General features: G+C 36.8%; 1 protein-coding gene across 1 annotated transcript in view; it reads left to right on the top strand.

Annotated features, from left to right (window-relative positions):
• Positions 1 to 19,376, top strand: part of LOC109097866 (forkhead box protein P1-B-like) — a 189,980-nt gene that overhangs the window by 16,278 nt on the left and 154,326 nt on the right. The window contains exon 3 of the mRNA XM_042758744.1: positions 11,998 to 12,101. The gene's annotated coding sequence lies outside the window, so the exon portion shown is untranslated. The remainder of the gene's footprint in view (positions 1 to 11,997; positions 12,102 to 19,376) is intronic.

The raw sequence follows: 19,376 nt of genomic DNA, 5'->3' as shown, positions 1-19,376 counted from the left end.
TCTTATGCGCAGCCCTTGTGCAGAATGATGCACTTGAAGCAACCATAGACAGCAACATGGAGTCACAGCGTGCAGCGCTTCGCATAGAAAAGTTCAAAGCACAAAGTGGATAGGATTTTGATGCGTAGTGTATTATATATGTGCAATAGTTTATTGAGCCTTTTCTTTCAGCAGCTTTAAATTTCAGTTACTATGCTCATGAAGAACAATTCATATTGCTCTCTACTCCAGTGTAGTGATCTCTGACAGACACCCGGTAGAAAGTAACATGCTTTAGAAACAGCACTAAACTAGATAAAGTCCTTTTATGCAAAACCACTGATCTTTATCTACAGATCAAGTACAATAAAAGGAACATTGAATCATCTTGGAGAGAGTTTCATCATATTGACTGTCATAACTGAACGTGACACAGTTTGAATGCTGAATGGCGGATGACAGACAGCTGCAGCGAAGAGAAGAGTTTAGAGAACTTGAATTTAACAACTTAAAAATTAATCTGTAGCTCACATTAAACTATGGAATGGTCTCAGAACACTTGAAATATAGTGCACAAAAACTTTATGGTGCTTTATAATGTTTTTGTGCCTGTCGTGGGGCTTAACAATAAGACAGAATAGTATACGCAGTATATCGGATTTGGATCCGTCTCATCTGACCCATACCCCGATCTGGCAGAAAATGCCAGTAGCGGAGCAATACCAATACTGAGTATCAGATCGGCGCACCCCTAATATGAGTTGTCATAATCGTAACATGGGACCATTGTAGAAGAGCTCTTTATTTAAAATAGATTGCCGGTTGTAAATATGCTTACAGAGATCCATTTTCGCATGGTTAAACATCACAGGCTTGCCCTTTATCAGTGTGTTTGACAGTCTTGCCATGTGTCGTGTGCACCACACAATTTGGATGACAGTGGTAACTGGCAGTCGAATAACCAAATTATTTAGTCATGGGTTTTAAACGGGCACGACGGCAAATGGATGTCAAGTAAATGATGCAATTTATTCCCCCTTTCCTCCTCCTCGCCAGGCGGGCTGCCATGGGAATTCTGCCAGCCTTAAATAAGTGTTACCCAGATGGCACTCACATGACGCCCACTTGGTTACAAAATTGTTCCGCGGGAATAACTCGGCTTGCCACAGCAAGCAATAGGTCAATTGAGCAACGAGTGCCTGTTGCCTGACCCGTTTTGCATATGCAAATCTGCTAATGTTGTGTCATTTCGGTAAATTCCAGGGGAAGGCAGGCTCTTGGGCTTCCTAAATGAATTGGAAAGGAGCCCAGTTAATGAGGGTGGAGGGGAGCGAGGTAAAAAGACATGTATGCTTCCTCTGCTCACTTCCTTCTGAGAGTACATCATTTCCAAGTGCCTCTGCTTTGCGCGAGCTGTGGTAAAGGGAAATGTCTGTAGTTGGGTTCTCATAGTAATGGGATAGTCCAGTGGGCACTAGGTTAAGTGATTTTTCACCTCTCCCTCTTGCTTTATGGTCTTTTTGAACACAAATCTATTTTTAGGAGGTGTGGAAGACAATGCTGTGGTGTTTTCTCTCTCAATCTCACTCCCTCAAGCTCTCTGCATTCCCTTTTGATATCTATTTATTTCTCTCTCTTTTTCTTTCCCTCTCTTTTTGCTGTGTGTCCATCCTTTTCTCACTTTCACCTTCCAACCCAACTTCTTTTATTTTCTGCCACACTTTTACACTTTATGGCATGTAGGTAGGCATGCTATGGCTATGCAATTTTTTCCACCCTGTACAATTGTTGCTTGTGAGATTGTACAAAATGAACCTAGTGAAGGCTTTTCAGACCTTTGTCTGCAGTCTTGTCACGTTTTGACATCCTTAATGACAAAATTTAAATGGGTATTGCAATATTATTGGCATTGCCAAAGAAGTGTTATATAATATCAGAACTTTTGCTCTGTAACTTTTGTCTCAGCAGCAAAATTGTGGCAAATCTCTTACAAGCATGTGCCCTGGCTTAAGTGAACGGTGTCCTCTGCATCTTCCCTAACGTGCTACAGCAGTAATCAATGCTGCCCGAGCCGACAGCAGGAGTAGGACAATGTGGAGATGATTTTCTGCTGCCAAGACTTAAGTAAACAATCCAACAATCCATAGCCCCGAAACATTTACAACTCAAGCTCAGCTTACAACAACCCAAGATCTTGTTTTCATTTTCCATGCTTTTTAACAAACATATGCTCATCTCATAAGAAGCTGCAAGTCACAATTGTTTTTTGGCAGTCTGTGACATTTTGTAATGTTATAGTATAACAAATGGACTGTTTTTGTTGCATTTAGATCCCATAGATACCAAGATTATGTAAAATTCAGATTTTAATTGAGAATGCCTTTTTGATGCTTATGGATTTAATTGAATTTGAACTGCAAACAGAATGCAGAATTGTAATTTAAATTTTGAGAAAGATAGATTGATTTGTATTTAGTTTATATATTTCATCATATTTAATAATTTGGACCATGATGCAGGAACACTTCATTTTGCAGAATGCATTACATAAGATTCTCTTTCAATTTTAATTCAGTAAATTTTCCATTAAAAACTGTTCCATTTGAACAGAAAAAGAGAAATTGTCATTTAATAAATTTGCCTCCGAATTTGCAGAGAAAAAAAGTCCAGCCTGGGCTTTTCTAAATATATGCATGAAAGGAGGAATAAGTTGAGGGACGCTTGAATCTGTCTGTTTGCATTTGATTTTGAAATCACTCATCTGTACTGTAAGATACCAGTGTTGTTTTTTTTTTTTTTTTTTTTTAACAGGCAGTAAAAATTATTGTTTTAACACCTTACAAATAACAGCAATAATTGAATGTGCATATAACTTCAATCATCAAAATGTAAATGTTGCAGATTCTCCTTTGGAATTTAATTATACCGCAGCTTGTAATCGACTATAAACCCAAACAAAACAATCAAAATACATATTAACAGGCACAGCATGATAAGGAAACAATCTTCTAAACTGAGATAAACCATCTCATGAATTTCTCCAGCAACCCCCTCTCACCTTGTATTTGCTCTTGTGTGATCTCTTTGAAAGCATCAAAAGATGCAAGCGCACTCTAATGTTTCTCTTCCTCATGCCCAGAGAATAACCCCTCGATCACACTGCCAACGTTCTTTTTTAAAAGCGCAAAGAAAGATGAATTTGGGCCATAAAGGCACGTATCACAAGGGCTTTTTATCCTAAATGGTCCTTAGAATTGTTATCTATAGGGATGGCGCATTCCCAGCACTGTCGTGTTCAATCAACTGTCCACTTAGCCGCGGCCAGGAGTAATTGTCCCCAAGTGGGCCACACACTGACCTGTTAATGTCTGTATTGACCCTCTAACCTTGTCAGCACGTCTAAGAGAAGAGCTCTAAATCATTCTGATCTCCTCCGGCGCTTCCCATGATGCCAGGTCAAAAGGGAGATTGCCGCATGCAGACCACTCCCTTATATTGTCCCATCTTGGGTAGGTCATTGTCTTGAGGATGAGGTCCAGATTCAGGATTCACACTTCTTTATTGCTGCAAAATCATGGTGGTGGTAAATGTGTTCAGTACTGTGGAGTGCTACATCAGATGAAACACATACTAGCTAAAACGTAACTAACTGTACAATAATATGGTATAGCAATACAGTAAAGCAATTAAAACACAGTATAAAGAGTACTGTGAGCAGAAGACTTATAATTTCACTTTTAGTATGACTGGCACTTGCATATGCAAAACTTGCCTCACATTGCTAGTTTTTGTGGTTGGATGCAAGAGCATTGCTGTTTGGTTGCTAAGGTGTGGCTCATGTTTACGCACTGATGTTTAATATTTAAGAGTTAGGGGTTTTTAATTTTTTCTTTTCTTTTTTTTCTGTGGTTCTTTTCAACACCTGAGTTTCTTATGTCTTTTTATCATGATTTTTTTTTTTTACCGTATAGGGCCAAAAATGAGATGGTCCAGAACTGTAACAAATAAGTGCATATTATCTGAGTATAAGAAGCACATTTTATGATACCATTAATTTGTAGATATTATTCCTGCTTTGAAATGTTTCATTTTATAAAACAGTTGACACATTTTACTATCCCATGAGACCACAGCAGAGGACTTGTGAATGGCAGTGAAGTGATGCAATTGATGCTTTTAGGTCTTTTTCAGAGAGTCACTGAATTGTTCATTCAACTGATTCATTCTGTAAAAAAAAAAAAAAAAAATGGAATCATTCATTCAAGCGATTCATTCAAAAGTGCTGATTTATTCAGGAATGAAATGCAACCTCTGAATGTTTGCTCAGAGATCCGCAGGATTACTGTGGCTTTGTTTGTAAATATTTTGTTAGTGGAAAAGAAGTAACTGGCAATAATGCATCTAAAATGTAAGTTACTCCGTATTGTCTTTTCTTTTATTGCAAAGCAATATAACATGCGCAATCGTGCTGAGGCTCAGGGCATAGCATATCAGATGGCATTCTAAGATAAAATAATTCCTTCGCAGGCTTAGCTTATGCAGAGACACCTAGGGGTAAGCAATTTCTAGATGATACTTAATTTCCTGTAAGTTTAAAGTTTCTGTGGCTATGCTGATTAGCCTGGCATAGCAACAGCGGCAAACCAATTGTGCGAGTTTGGAGCAGGGCTAGCAGGGCCGGGGAGGAATGTTTTGAGAGATCTGTGTGAAAACATTTTATTTGGTATGCTGTAGGGCTGAACGATATGGACAAAATTTCATATCTCGATTTTCATACCAGATATCTCGATATCGATACAATACGATATGACTACGTGTTCGGTGAAAACCAAGCATTTCTCAGAAAAATAAAAAGATCATAATACAAAAAAATGTTATTTTTAAGAACAAGTCATCAACATTAACATAAATTGCCAAAAAAAAAAAATTACAAATCAAACTTTACTGCCGCTCTGCTTTAACAATAAATAACAAATGCAGCAGCTGGTGGAACATTGAAAGTGCATTGAAGTGCAACAACATTTATATTCTTCAAAAAGATCACACAACTGTATGCAGAAAAATGCATTTGCTACTAACAGAACAGAGGTAGTTACAGGCAGCACAACTTCTACAGATTCTTTGCCAGGAACACTAGCTTGTTAACCATGTCTGGCTTCAGACAGGATGTCTATGGAAGAGGTAATAATAATCCTTTCCATTATAATTCGACACGTTTTATTCATATCAGAAACACATTGTGTAAGTAACTTCAATGTTTACTCTATTCTATTCCCAGTTCACCAGCCACTTACTTTTAAGTATTTCGGGAGAAGTGGATGAATTCCACGTGTTGTAAACACAGAGGTTGTAAATCCAACAGATCCGATTCTCTGAACTGCGTCTGCAGCACAAACTAACACGGCGGCGCCCATCGCGCATACAGCTCAACTAACGCGATCGTTATAAAGGTGTTTAAACAACAATATACTTCCACTTGCATGTATTTGACAATCGAAATATCAGATAGTTCATGCCATAGCTAACACATTTGTGAATATTCTGAATAAAAAAGGAAAAATGACATAAAAGCAGATCATCATTCATTCAGCGCTGTTGATGCTGCGGTGTGTCACGTGACAAGCAATGACGCGTCACAAAATAAACGCCACCCCCCCTCTCACAATATAGTTTCCACGTCCCTGGTAGTGTGTGCGCGCTGGCTTTAGCGGTGCATTCAAGGGCACTCGTAAAACTGATGTTTGTTGTGACTGCCAGAGTTGTATGCAGGGCGAGCGCGGAGAGGGGAAATCTACATCTACAATCTGTATATCGTCTATATCGTAGCTTTTTTCGATAGTAATATCTTGAAAGTTCATATCTAGATATAGATACGATAACGATATATCGTTCAGCCCTAGTATGCTGCTAAATGATCTGAATTAGATTGTAGAAGTTTGTTTTGTAATAGTGTCATGTGAAATATTAGGTTGCAGGTTTAAATTGCTCTGTTTTATTTTAGATTATGTGTCTCCTTGTGGTGGATGGGTAGACCACATATTTGATATAAAGCAGAAAGAATACTGTGAGGGTAGTGTGTTTTTCACCAGTTGTTTTGCAGTTGTGGGAAATTTGACACACAAATAAGTGGCAATTATCAAACTACTCTAAAGTGGCTGGTAACTGGTTTCTGTCTGAGACTGACAGAGACGGCAATTTGTGTGAAATGTGGATTAAACCACATGTTGGAGATGCAGAGGTGTGTTGTTTTGAGCAGTTGGTTTGCCACCAAAATTATGTCGCTGAGTCAAACCTGTGTGAGTTCTTGTGTGCCCCGAAGAACATATTATTGCTTTGAGGCTGCTCATTCATACACAGGACATGAACTTTTTGCATAATGTATGTATATAGAATAACCCCCTAATTTTATGGTGTAGCCTTGTATTAAATTAATGCTTTAATTCTGGATACTTACTTGAAATGTAAGTTAGACCCAGTTGTTTCTAGGAAGTAAAAATACATACAAATAAAACTATTCTTGACGTACAATTATAGTTTAGAATTATAAAATAAATGTGGACTTACACTGGATGAATAGTTGTTCAAAAAGTCAGTTAGGCCCCATTTACACTGCATGGTTCAAGTGACCCAATTCCGATTTTTTCCTCTCATGTGGCACAGATCGGATATGACCGGTGAACGTGTAAGCAGGAAAAACCCCGCATGGATTCCGATTTTCTCAGATCGGATTCAGGCCTCATTCATATGTGGTAATAAATCGGATATGAATCAGATACGTGCATTTGCGTGTGCCATGTAAGCAGACAAATCGGATATTCCCCAGTAAATGCGAGTCGTACGTCATTAAAAAAGTGACGTCAACTCAGGTGGACACCACCAACTGAGATCACATGACTTATTATAGGCGTGATAGAGGACGAAGGATACACACAGTGGAGCATTGCGGAGGTTTCATGTCTTTTAAGTCTTTGGGGTGAAGAGACAGTGCAGGCAAAAAAATGCAGGGTTGTTACAGAAATAAATAAGTTTGAACACATTTCACGAGATATGGGGAGGCACGGTTTAAGCGCTTTTTTCTCCGCCGTACGAGACCATTGTTTTGCTGATTTTTTTTTTTTTTTGTTGACTTTTCAATATATTATGGAAAGCAAAACACTGTTTAATTTTATTTGCATCTGCATCCATTGTATTTCGTGCTGTTTTACTTCCTTTTCCGAGTCAGAACGTCTACGTTTGGTAGTTTCAGCAGTATATAGTGTAAATGCAAAAATCGGATACGGGTCACTTTTAAAAGATGATGTAAGCGGGTCGTCAAAAAAATCGGATATAGTCAGAAAATCGGATTTGGGCATCAAGACCTGCAGTGTAAATGCAGCCTTAGTCAATTAGTGAATGAGTCTAAATTATCTAGGTTTTTAAAACTTGTCCTTGTTGAGAGCCATACACATTCAGATGGATGTCTTTAGTGGTGTTTTACACCATCCTCCTGCCACAACATCAGATTTGTTTTTGTTTTATTTTTCTTCCTGTTGATAAAGCTGAAATTTTATGGGTTAATGTAAATGTGGCTGTTTTTTTTGTTGTTGTTGTTGTTGTTGTTTTGTCACTTCCTCTCTTTCAGTGAAGATCAGCTCATCCATCTCTATCCTGGAGTAGTTTCCACATCTCTTTCACTTTCATGTGCCCTAGCTGCTCTTAATACAACAGTACTACTCCCTCCTCTCTCTCTCTCTCTTTCTCTCTCTCTTTTTACCTGTAGCTATTTCCTCTTGCTCCTTTTATACTACCTATTTTTGGAATTCATTGATGTGAGAGTCATAAATACCAGCGAGGGGGCAGAGGGGTCTTTTGGGATCGTGTATTTTCTGCAGCAATGAAAAGAACGCAGGAGGCTAATCAGAGCGGCTCTTATCTGAAGCTGCTTTGCACCCGATGCGGAGCAGAGGAATGTGGCCAGCTAAAGGGGTTAGCGCTAGCTGAATTCCACACAGAGGAATTACATGGAGATGAGCTGTAATGCAAGGGTTGATTTTACTGGGTCTGTTGGGGACATAATGTGAATATTTGGCCTCTAGGAGGGAACGGGCCAGATTTTGTATGTAATTGAGAGTTTTGGAATGTTGAAATTGTACCATGTTGATCTGATGTGACAGATATAGCTAAATAGTTTTGAAGTTTTTTTTTATCATTTATTTTTGGTTATATTAAATATATATTGATTTTTTTGTAGCAGTTCTTAAAAAGCTTTTTTTTTTAAATCAACACGTTGTAAGTATGGAATTAAAGTATGGAATAAAATACAGAAAATGTGGATAGATATAATCAAGGTTTTTTTTTCACTAAATGAGCACAAGGAAATATTTGGAAATAATTTATATAGTAATTGTCAAAATAATTAACATTTATATTATTATTTCTAGTAATTTATAATTTAATATAATTATAATAATTTTAGGTTACACCTTATTTTAAGGTGTTCTTGTTACAGTGTAATTATATATTTAAATACTGAGTAATATTAATTAACTACATGTACTTTTTGTTTTAGGGTTACTTGCATGTAATTATGCATAAATAATTGTTATGTAATGTGTAACGAGGACACCATAAAGTAAAGTGTTACCTAATTTTATAATATCATTATAATTTTTATTTAAGCACTAATTTAAAATAGGGCTGGACGATATGACCAAAATTTATATCACAATATATTTCTTAATTTCAGTCGATACAATATAATTCCGATATCGATATGAACACAATTAAAAAAGCCTTGTAAAAAATTTATTTGCCAAGTCTATGACACCTCATTTAAAACCATATGATATTTTAGAAAAAAACAAACAAACAAACAAACAAAAAAAAAAACAGCACAAATAAGTTAATGTTCAACTTTTTTGTGTGTGTATTTAGCCTTCATACAAACAATAAATGTGAAATCACTGTCAAATAATCATCTCAGACTCACCTAATTAATATTCATATCTTTAACTTCAGACTATAGGCTAGTATACCAGTCAAAAGTTTTTGAACTGTAAGATTCTTATTGTTTTTAAAAAATTCTCTTCTGCTCACCAACCCTCAATTATCTGATCCAGAATACAGCAAGAACAGTAACATGTAAACATTTGAAATATTTTTATTTTAAAGTTTTATATTTAGAAATATTTTAAAATGTAATTTATTCCTGATTTCAAAGCTGTATTTTTAGCATTATTACTCCAGATACATGATCCTTCAAAAATCATTCTTATATTCTGATTTGCTGCTCAAAAATAATTTATTATTATGTTGAAAACAGCTCAGTAGAATTTATTAGGTTTCTTTGATGAATAGAAAGTTCAGAAGAACAGCATTTATCTGAAATAGAAATTGTAACATTATACATGTCTTTATCATCACTTTTGATCAATTTAAAGCATCCTTGCTAAATAAAAATTTCTTTCCAAAAAAAAAAAAAAGGGAAATCATATTGACTCAAAGCTTTTGAATGGAATAGTGTATAATGTTACAAAAGCTTATTATTTCAGATAAATGCTGATCTTTGGATCTTTCTATTCATCAAAGAATCCTGAAAAAAAAAAAAAAATGTACTTGACTGTTTTAAATATTGATAATCAGCAAATCTGCATATTATAATGATTTCTGGATCATATGACACTGAAGACTGGAGTAATGATGCTGAAAATTCAGCTTTGATCTCAGGAATAAACTACATTTTAAAATAAAGCAGTTATTTTAAATATTAAAAAATATTTAAAAATGTAACTGTTTTTGCTGTACTTTAGATCAAATAAATGCAGGCTTGGTGAGCAGAAGAATTCTTTAAAAGAAAAACATTACAGAATAAAAAATCATTTTAAAAACATTAAATATCTTACTGTTCAAAAACTTTTGACTGGTAGCGTAAGTTTATTATTCTTATAGATTGAAACAAATGTGTTTTAGTTGTATAAAGAGAATGAAAAGTGCTCAGGGTTGCTGCAGAGCAAAAAAAGCATGTTGTTGGAGACGGACTTGAATGCAAACTGATTGTCTGCCAGCAGGAGGCGCCGTGAGAGCGCTAGAACCAGGGTTTCTCCAGTAACGGCTGTAATCGAAGTAGATTTTTTCTGAAGACAGTCGGTTCCCTTCAGATATACATTCATACAAAACACCCGCGACGTGTTTTGATTTTGAAACGTGCAGTGCTCATGTTTTTTCAATGAAGTCAAACGCCACAAATACTGCTAATGCAAATCCAAAGAGATATTCTTTATCAAAGTTAAGACTCTGCCACACCCTCCTAAAACAGCTCATTCTAATACGCCCCCACATCTCTACGTCACTATGTGGAAATATTTGCGTAATGCCGCCCAAATGTTCACGCAAAGAAAGAAGGCTTGGTTGCAGTAATGCAGTTAGTGTTGAAGCAGCCATGTCAGGGAGATGCTGTGTGCATCTAGACGAAAGCAAAAGCACTTTATTTGGCCTTCCGAAAGTAGATGCATTTAGTAAGCTTTAAGATTACTTACAACAGAACAGCAACACATTTTATGCACGACTGTTTCGTGAACCTTAGAGAGGAGGTAATTCTGATTTTGCTATGACGAATCTGCCGCTTCTGAATCAGCTACTGTAAGTATGTTTTGTTATTAGTTTAAGTATTTGGTGTTGACTGTTCAAATGTGGTGTTTTGCGTGTTGTGTGTGTGTGTGTGCGTGCGTGCGTGCGTGCAGTGGAGTCAGCTGTCATAACCGTCCGTGGCTTGTATACTGCAAACACATACAAGCATCATCACTGTGTCTGTCACGCGACTCTGTTCCCCTGTCGGGCTTGAACTGATGGTGAAACTAAGGACATTATTATCTGTCTTTACATTTATTTTGAAAGATGAAGCTCGTGATTATGGAAAGGGGCGTTACATTTTCGACAAGAGCTTGCGATGTTCGGCCAATCACAATGCACTGGGTCAGTTGGCCAATCAGAGCAGATTGCACTTGTCAGAAGGAGGGACTTGTTTGAGAGAAACGGGGCATAGAGGACCTACAATAATGTACAGTATTTGAAAAATAATGTGTTTTTTAAACGTTAAAACATGTCAACATATTCTGTTATACCAAATACACAAAATAATGATCTTTAAAAAAGCATCATATGACCCCTTTAATGTGCACATAAAATGTTCATTAAAATCATTGCTATATTCACGATGTTGGTTAATTTTATATTGCCATCAAGATACTTCCAAATACATTGTAAATACTCAGTCTATCGTCAAGCCTTCTGCTGAATAGCATGGCGACATTAGCTAAGCAATTTTCCCTTGCACTTATAAAACTCTACCACGCAGTCCTGTGCCGGGTTAACAAATGACAGACACTCCTCTCTGTCTTTGTCACTTTCTGTTTCTGTCTCTTTCTCATGTATACTTTAACCCTTATTCTTTTGCACTCTCCTTTTTCTGTGACTCTCTCTTTTTGTCTCCCATTCGCTTCTAATAAGAACTCACTCAAGTAAATGCTGACCTGTGCAGTAAGCATTTTACTATGCAGATCACCTCCACTGATGCTGATTGGTCACAGCTATGTGTCACTGACTTACGGGATCTGACAAAATGTTCCAGAGAATTCTGTCAAGTAGTGTGTGGCCACAGCTTTTCCTTAGATGAGTCGTCCCTCGAGTCACTGCCATTCATCAGAACAGCAATGCAGATTTGAGCTGATTATCAGACGCTCTGCATAAATATCATAAGTGTCAGAAATGCTTGCTGTTGAAAATCTGAAAATGTGTTAAGATGCATTTAGGTCAGTTCTGGAATTAATTTGTCACCAAATTAAGCATTTGTGGTTGGATTTCATCACGTTTTTACCTTTTTCCTTTCTCATTTGAGTCATCATCCAGGTTTATGTGGGTTGAGTGAATTTAAGGGACTTTCCCCACCTTTAGAGAATGGTATCAATTCCTGTTTGTAATTTTGCTGAAGTTAATATGCACTTGTGTGTCTCTCTTGTCTTTTTTGCTCATTTTATATTTCAGATTGAGCTTGGTGCGCCGTATCCAATGATTCCGCCCCTTTGTTCCCTTTTCTGAATTCTGATTGGAACAATGGAACATCAGTCCCTTCCAAACAAGTAACTGTGGTATGTTATCTTCAGAATTTTTCCTTGAAACCATGCAAATGTATGTTTTCTACTGTGACACTTTTTTTTTTTTGCATAGTAGTAAAACGGATGTACAGTATGTATTTTACTCTGACTACAAGCAGTTTTTTTTTAATTAATTTTTTTTTTTGCTCAGAGGTTTGTGTTTCATACAGTATGTCAGAACACTTGAATCATGTGTTTATCATGTGTTTTTTTTTTTTTTTTTTTTTAATTATCAACTTTTGATTTGGAATTTTCTCAAAAACATTCCTAGGATAAATATAATTAGATAGAAATAAAGCCAGTGTTGACATAGTAAGTGTGTTTTGGAAGAATTTGATGAGAAATGTTCTGAAATCTTTTGAGACCTTGTTGAGATGTTTTCTGAAACTATAGACGTCAACGGAGTCTGTATTTGATTTCCTTGAATTATTATTTGTGAAACAACTCATATCTGGCAAATTTGAGTGTAGTTTGAGGCATTGTTAAGCTCTCTTTCTGAAACTTTAGAGGGTATATGAGATTATTGGGGTCTTTTTCTCAGGAAGATTTTTAGTCTCCATTTGCACAGCCTTTAACCTGTGGGTATTTAGTATCTTGCAACTTTGAGCACAATTTGAAACATTGAGATCTCTTTTGAACTTGAGACATGTTAGATAAATTGAGTTATTTTCTTATAAGTAATGTGGGTCGAAGAAGAAGGAAACTTAAGCAAGTTCTCCATTTAATCTCATTAATGTCTCAATAGTTTTTTCTCCTAGATGGCAAAAAGATCATCTTTCTCTTGTCTACGAGAACACTCATCCTGAAACCCCTAACTTTCTTAAGATTTTTTTATTTTTTATCTGGGTTGTGTTTGTTCTTTTAACCCAATATTTGATACTTCTGCCCATTTGCATTTGACCCACTTTTAGTGTCATTGTCCAACTCTCTAAGCACACCTTGGCAATATAATGGCCATTGGCTAGTAAATTTTTTAGTTTACTTTAGTAAATATTTATATATATATATATTAGGGCTGGACCAGAATATTTCATTATTCGTTTGGTGTGGACTGGCATTAGATTTTCAGTTTTGAGATTCAAATTTTTTAACATTTGTTTTTGAACACCTTGCATCTCCCACGGAACGGTTCTCATTCATGCTTGAATATGAATCACCCATGAGTGGACATCATGATTCAGTTAATCTGGAAGAGAATACAAAAATCCAGAAGACCTCAGCTGTGTGGAAGCACTTTAAATTGAGTGAGGACAAGACAAAGTCAGTGTGCCAAATATGCGATTTGAAACTGGCCCACCACAACAGCACATCAAGTTCTGTAAGTAGTACGCCTATAGGATATTGTTGGTGTAAAAAAAACAAACTGCTTTTATCTGCCATGTTAATCAGTAATTTTACACATGATGAAAGCGTGCACTTAATTTGCTTGGAAAAAAACTTGCGAATATTCAGACCCCCTTAAATTTTTCACTCTTTGTTATATTGCAGCCATTTTCTAAAATCATTTAAGTTCATTTTTTTCCTCATTAATGTACACACAGCACCCCATATTGATAGAAAAACACAGAATTGTTGACATTTTTGAACATTTATTAAAAAAGAAAAACTGAAATATCACATGGTCCTAAGTATTCAGACCCTTTGCTCAGTATTTAGTAGAAGCACCCTTTTGATCTAATACAGCCATGAGTCTTTTTGGGAACGATGCAACAAATTTTTCACACCTGGATTTGGGAATCCTCTGCCATTCCTCCCTGCAGATCCTCTCCAGTTCTGTCAGTCTTGGATGGTAAACGTTGCTGGACAGCCATTTTCATATCCCTCCAGAGATGCTCAATTGTGTTTAAGTCAGGGCTCTGGCTGGCATTGAGGATTAATGAGCTGCTTGGTTCATGAATATTAATCACGTTGTCAGCGTTCACTGAGAGTGATTTGCTGAAATCAAAATGGGGATGGTAATAGATGAGCGCCAGCCAATGAGATTGCACTTTGCGCATTAGTTCCGCCTAATACCGGAGAAACTGGCACATCTTCTGCTTGTTCTTAAAAGCCGAATAATTCTAAATGAACTCTGCTATTTTGAGAGGAATGACATCCATTGAGCTGAATTGAAGATCACTTGATCACTTCACAGATCACTTGATGGAGAACGAAACTCTCAAGCTCTCAGATTGTTCAGCAAGGGAAAATATATCTATGCTAAACTTGTAATTAGCCTCTAACACACACACTGGCGAGTAAAATCTAAGAATTTATTAACCAATAGCTAATGATAGACATTATTTAGTCACCCAGAGTGAAGATATAGTTGCTTATGCAAGTGATTTACTTGCAGTGCGGTGGGTTGCTGTCCCTTCACACTTATGTATTGCCATCAATGACTAGTCTTCCTGTCATCTTCATTTTGCAGCTTCGTGTGAGCATGCTTGTATATTTGCAACTGGCAGAACACTTCTGTGCCATAGATCTGGCACGGTGCCAGTCCCCGCCTTTGCCCTGATTAGAAGCAAACATGACATTTGTGCAGAGGTAATGTAATCCTTGCACAATTAAATCCTCGACTGTGAAGTGAAGTTGCTCCTTCCATCCCTCTCCTTTAACTTTCATCTGCAGGAGGGAAGGCCGTGATGATGAGATCATCTCAGCACGTTGGCCCCTTTATTCTGCTCTCTGTGTCACTTTTTATTTTTAACTTCTCCACATAAACATCTCTCTGCCTGGCAATTAATTACTACAAATGTCAATTAACCCCCTCCTTCTTAAAATATATATATAGTAAGAGAATTAAATTTCAATTATAAAAATTACGTTGGAGGGCGGCAACATTAAATTGCTTTAATGAATTGTGCTGAAGGTGAGAGTTGTTATTTTGCAGCCCGTCATGGTGGGGAACCTTCCTCCTGCTCTGATACAGTGTGAAGTGGAGGATGAATAGAGGAAAACACAAGGATGGGAATGAAATGAGTGTTGAGAAGAACTGAGAGGACATATTTCCTGCAGTAACGGTAGCCACTGTACGTAATGCCTCATTTGAGGGATACAGCGGGCAATGGCGTGAATCATTGTTCTGTGCCAGCAAAAGAGAATGCACTTAGGGGTCTTTCTTTCTCTGTCTATCTCTTCCTCTCCTCCTTATGTGACTTACACAACTGCTGATGGTGCATTTGCCTACCAGTTGTGCTCCAGGTCCGTTCCTCCATACATTATCATATTTAAAGGAATAGTGCATGCAAAAATGACAGTTTTGTCATCATTTACTCATTTACATAATTTACCTTTATGTCGTTCCAAACCTGTATGACTTTATTTCTTCATTGTACTAGTTCTTTTCCATGCAGGTATATAGTTCACATGGGGGCTGGCGCTTTCAAGTTTCAAAAAGGATGCAAAGACAGGTGAAAGTATCAAAAACATGGTTCATATGACTCATGCACTTTGATTCAGGTTTTCTGAATTCATACAATAAGATTATGTGAGGTACAGGCCAAAATATACGTAAAAAAAAAACAAAAAACTTCCTGTGCAGTGATCTATTAATCTGATTCAGTGAGTCTAATTCAAGAACCGAACTTTCAGTTCAGTTTGATTCATTACCGAGTCATTTAGACTTGTTCTGAGACTGATTTCGACTCAAAAGATTGATTCCTTCACATATAGTGTGGATGTTGAGGAGAAGAGTTTTGTGTTTGTCTGCTATAAAATGTCTGAAAACATATCTCTTAGACATTGTGAATTGGTGGTGGGCTCTTTTGACTTGGACCATAATGTATTGTAAACTGTGTGTTCAGAAGCTTTATTCTTACATACATTTTACATTTATTAATTTAGCAGAAACTTTTATCAAAAGGAATACAACAAATGATCATAAAGAGGCAATAAACACAAGAAGTGACAATAAATGTGGCTAGGATCATTTTAGTCTTTTTACAGTGTGACGTCTTATGTGTTGTTACGTACTTTGTATGTTTGGCAATTCATGAAACAAAATTATAGTATGCATATATATGTATGTGGGGAGGCAGAAATAATAGCTCACAAAATAGAGAGGTCACCGAACCATTTATTTTTCCAGTTGAAGGTTAATTTGAAGAAACAATAATACAGATGCTACCATTTCCTCATCATCTTTTGTGAGAAATAAACTTTGGACTGTCTCAGCATATCCCTGCACTTGAGTTGGACTAGTCTAAGACATTTCCATCTATTCTCACCATTAGTGATTAACATCTCACTTTGCTGACGATGATTCCTTGTTCAGCTGATTGTAAAGTGATAGAGAGAAGTATTAAATTGGACGTTGATGTTCATCAGAAGCAAATTTCAACGTATGGGAAGAAGAAATGGCAAATTAGTTCTCTATAACATCTCTTTATTTGTCATTCACAATGGAAATGGAAAGTGACTTTTGACCCCTGATTGTCAGCCTTTTCTCTGAATAAACACCCCAGTAGTCTCACACGTACAGTATTTCCTCTAGTGCATTGGTTCGCAGCCTTTTTGATGTAATATTTTTAGGCACCACTGTTTTGGCCAATATATTTCTCCTCGTATTTCATTCTGCAGTTATGACAATTCTGCTTGTTTTTAAACTTTTTATTATCACAAAAGGGTATTGTTGATATAATTAAACAGTTTATTTTGTGATGTCTATAAGAATCAAAATTCTGATGCTGTAAGTTTTTCCAATAAAAAATATTTATTGGGCAGTTTTTTAAATTTGATGCCCTGTCCCCCATTTGAGACACCACTGCTCAAGAGTTTCAAAATAGGTTTCAACAATGTCTCATTTGTTATCTTATTTGTTTATGATCAATGTTCAGAGATTTTTTTATGAACTCAAAAATTCTCATAAAATCCTCCAAAACCAAATATCTGCTCTATTCTTTAAACATTAATATTTTAGCTTTCTACACTTGTTGTGTGATGACAAATTGTGTCTATTTTCATTCTAGGATCAACATCTGAATTTTCAAACTTTGATTGAAGCATAAATCCAATGAGTCTCCTGAGATAAAAAAGATCAACCCTTGAACAATAAAACTATCCTCTGGGATTGGTTTGACAGATATATGAAGCAAATTATTGTAATTATACCATTGCCCATCAGTCAGTTGGGCAGAAAAATGCTGTTTAGTGAACTGAGCAGATTGAATCGTGTTTTGGCCGTTTGCTTATTTGTGGCTTTGCAATTAACAACAGCCTCATAGACTCAAACACAGTTCATGACCACCCTGACAGGCATGGAAATGCAAGTACTGTGTGATGTTTCTCTTTTTCCAAGCATCTGCTCATTGACTGGCATCCACAAAGCCGGACATACAAGCACAAGTTTAGATTGGGCCTGAAGAACCTCTGACCAGGCGACTGAAACTCAACCCTCATTTAGCAGTGGCTCAACATAAGGCCCACTTCACAACTTAACACAGCACACACACACTTAGAAGTTCATTAGATCAGTATCCTGTCTTAATTGCCTCTGTGTAACACACACCACAGGCTAATGCAGAGGGTCTCACTGCTTGATATGTCCACCTTTCTCAGAGCTGTTTTAGGAACGCCTTTGTGCGCCCTTGTTGTTGCAGCAAGTTTGTTACCCATCCTGTCATATTTCATTTTCTCATTTAATTTCACTTTTCCTTAGTAAGACCTCAGATGACTGATAAATAAATCTGCTTATATTAATTTTTAAATATATGTCAGTACTGCTGAAACATTTAATTAGTAATACATTTTAAATGTTTTCTATTACAGATTATCAATGATTTTTGCAACAATGAAAAATTTAATTAGACCACAGAAGGTTGTCTGAAAATCTCAGGGGACTTAAGTGAAAAAACATTGTCCATATGACATTAAAGCAACAACTTTGTCTCCGATGTTTCGTCTTAAAATAAAAATAGACAAATTAGCCAGTAGCTGTCATATGACAAAGAGAGTCCATTTCATTCAGATATAAACAATGTTCCTACTTTATTTAGGATGAAATGAAAAAAGAAACAAAAGAGATGATTGTAAAGGTAGATGGAATAGCTCAATTTTCAATTTGATGAAAGATGTTGGAGTTCAAATTGAAATGGCTGACTTTTGATTGCAGACTCTGGTATACTGGAAAATCGGAGCACAGTTTAAGACAGTGACTCTTAAAAAAAAAAAGCTTATTTATTGGCATCTGTGATTGCATGAAGAATTTATGGAACATTTCCATTGCACAAAATGTTTTATTTGTTTGTTTGTTTATTTATTTATTTATGGTAGAAAAATATTCTTTAGATTATTAGTCTTCACACTAAGTATATTGGTTCTGTTTTTTGAGAGATCTCATTTGTAACTTTTCTTTCCTTGGGTGTGTATTATAATGCAATACAGACATGCTTTTTTAGTAGCTTTTATTCACTGCAGTCTTATTCACTCTCCCGCTTTCACAAAAGCTTTCAGTTACACCTAGCTTCCTAACTTCCTGTTTGCTGGGTGGCTGGCAGGCTGTGGGCCGATGTCGTAATGGTGAGTATCAGGAAAAAAACACAAGTACGGGATGGAGTCCCAGGCAGCTAGCCCAGTGTGTGTGTGTAGGAAACAGCAGAGCAACTTGCAGCGAGTAGCAAATTAACGTCCATATCTCCTATCTCTCCCTCCCTCTCTCTTTTCATTTTCCTTTTTGGACTTTAAGGTGGTAGAGAACGAGAGAAAAAGAGCAAATAAAAGAGAAAGCATTTATTTACACTGTGATGATGCTAGTTAAGGATGAGGTTTCACACAGGATGTGCCCCCCCTGCTTCAGTCTGATAGGGGCAGGCTGGAGCTCGAGGTGGTGGCCTTTATTGTGAAGCTGGTCTGGATTTTGGGCTGGACCCATTAGCACACTCTCAACGCTGTTTCCTGTCTGGGCAGAGAGATGAGAGCAGGTTAGCGCAGGTCACTGGGAAAGAGAACGGAGGGGAAGGACAGTCGAGGGTGTGTGATTGTGGGGGGTGTATAATTGTCTCAGTTATGTAGAAAGGTCATATGTCTGGTTTTTTGGGGCACTTTACCTTTCTCGCCACCGCAGTGAATCAAACGCAGTCTCACAAGCAGAATCAGTCATCCTACCACTGCTGTATAGCACTGTATCAGCGATTAGCATGTGCCGCCCATAGTCAGTTGAGGTGTTTGTAATTTACAAACCATAAAAATTATCAACAGGCCAATGTAAATCAGAAATACCCTTTTTTCCCTAAAACCTCCTTCCTGTCATATCTGTGTTTAGGGCAACCATTTAAACTTTTTTGTTAT

This window comes from Cyprinus carpio, chromosome A6 (genome assembly GCF_018340385.1).
Source record: "Cyprinus carpio isolate SPL01 chromosome A6, ASM1834038v1, whole genome shotgun sequence".
NCBI classification, from domain to species: Eukaryota; Metazoa; Chordata; class Actinopteri; order Cypriniformes; family Cyprinidae; genus Cyprinus; species Cyprinus carpio.
This window is presented reverse-complemented; position numbering and strand designations above follow the sequence as displayed.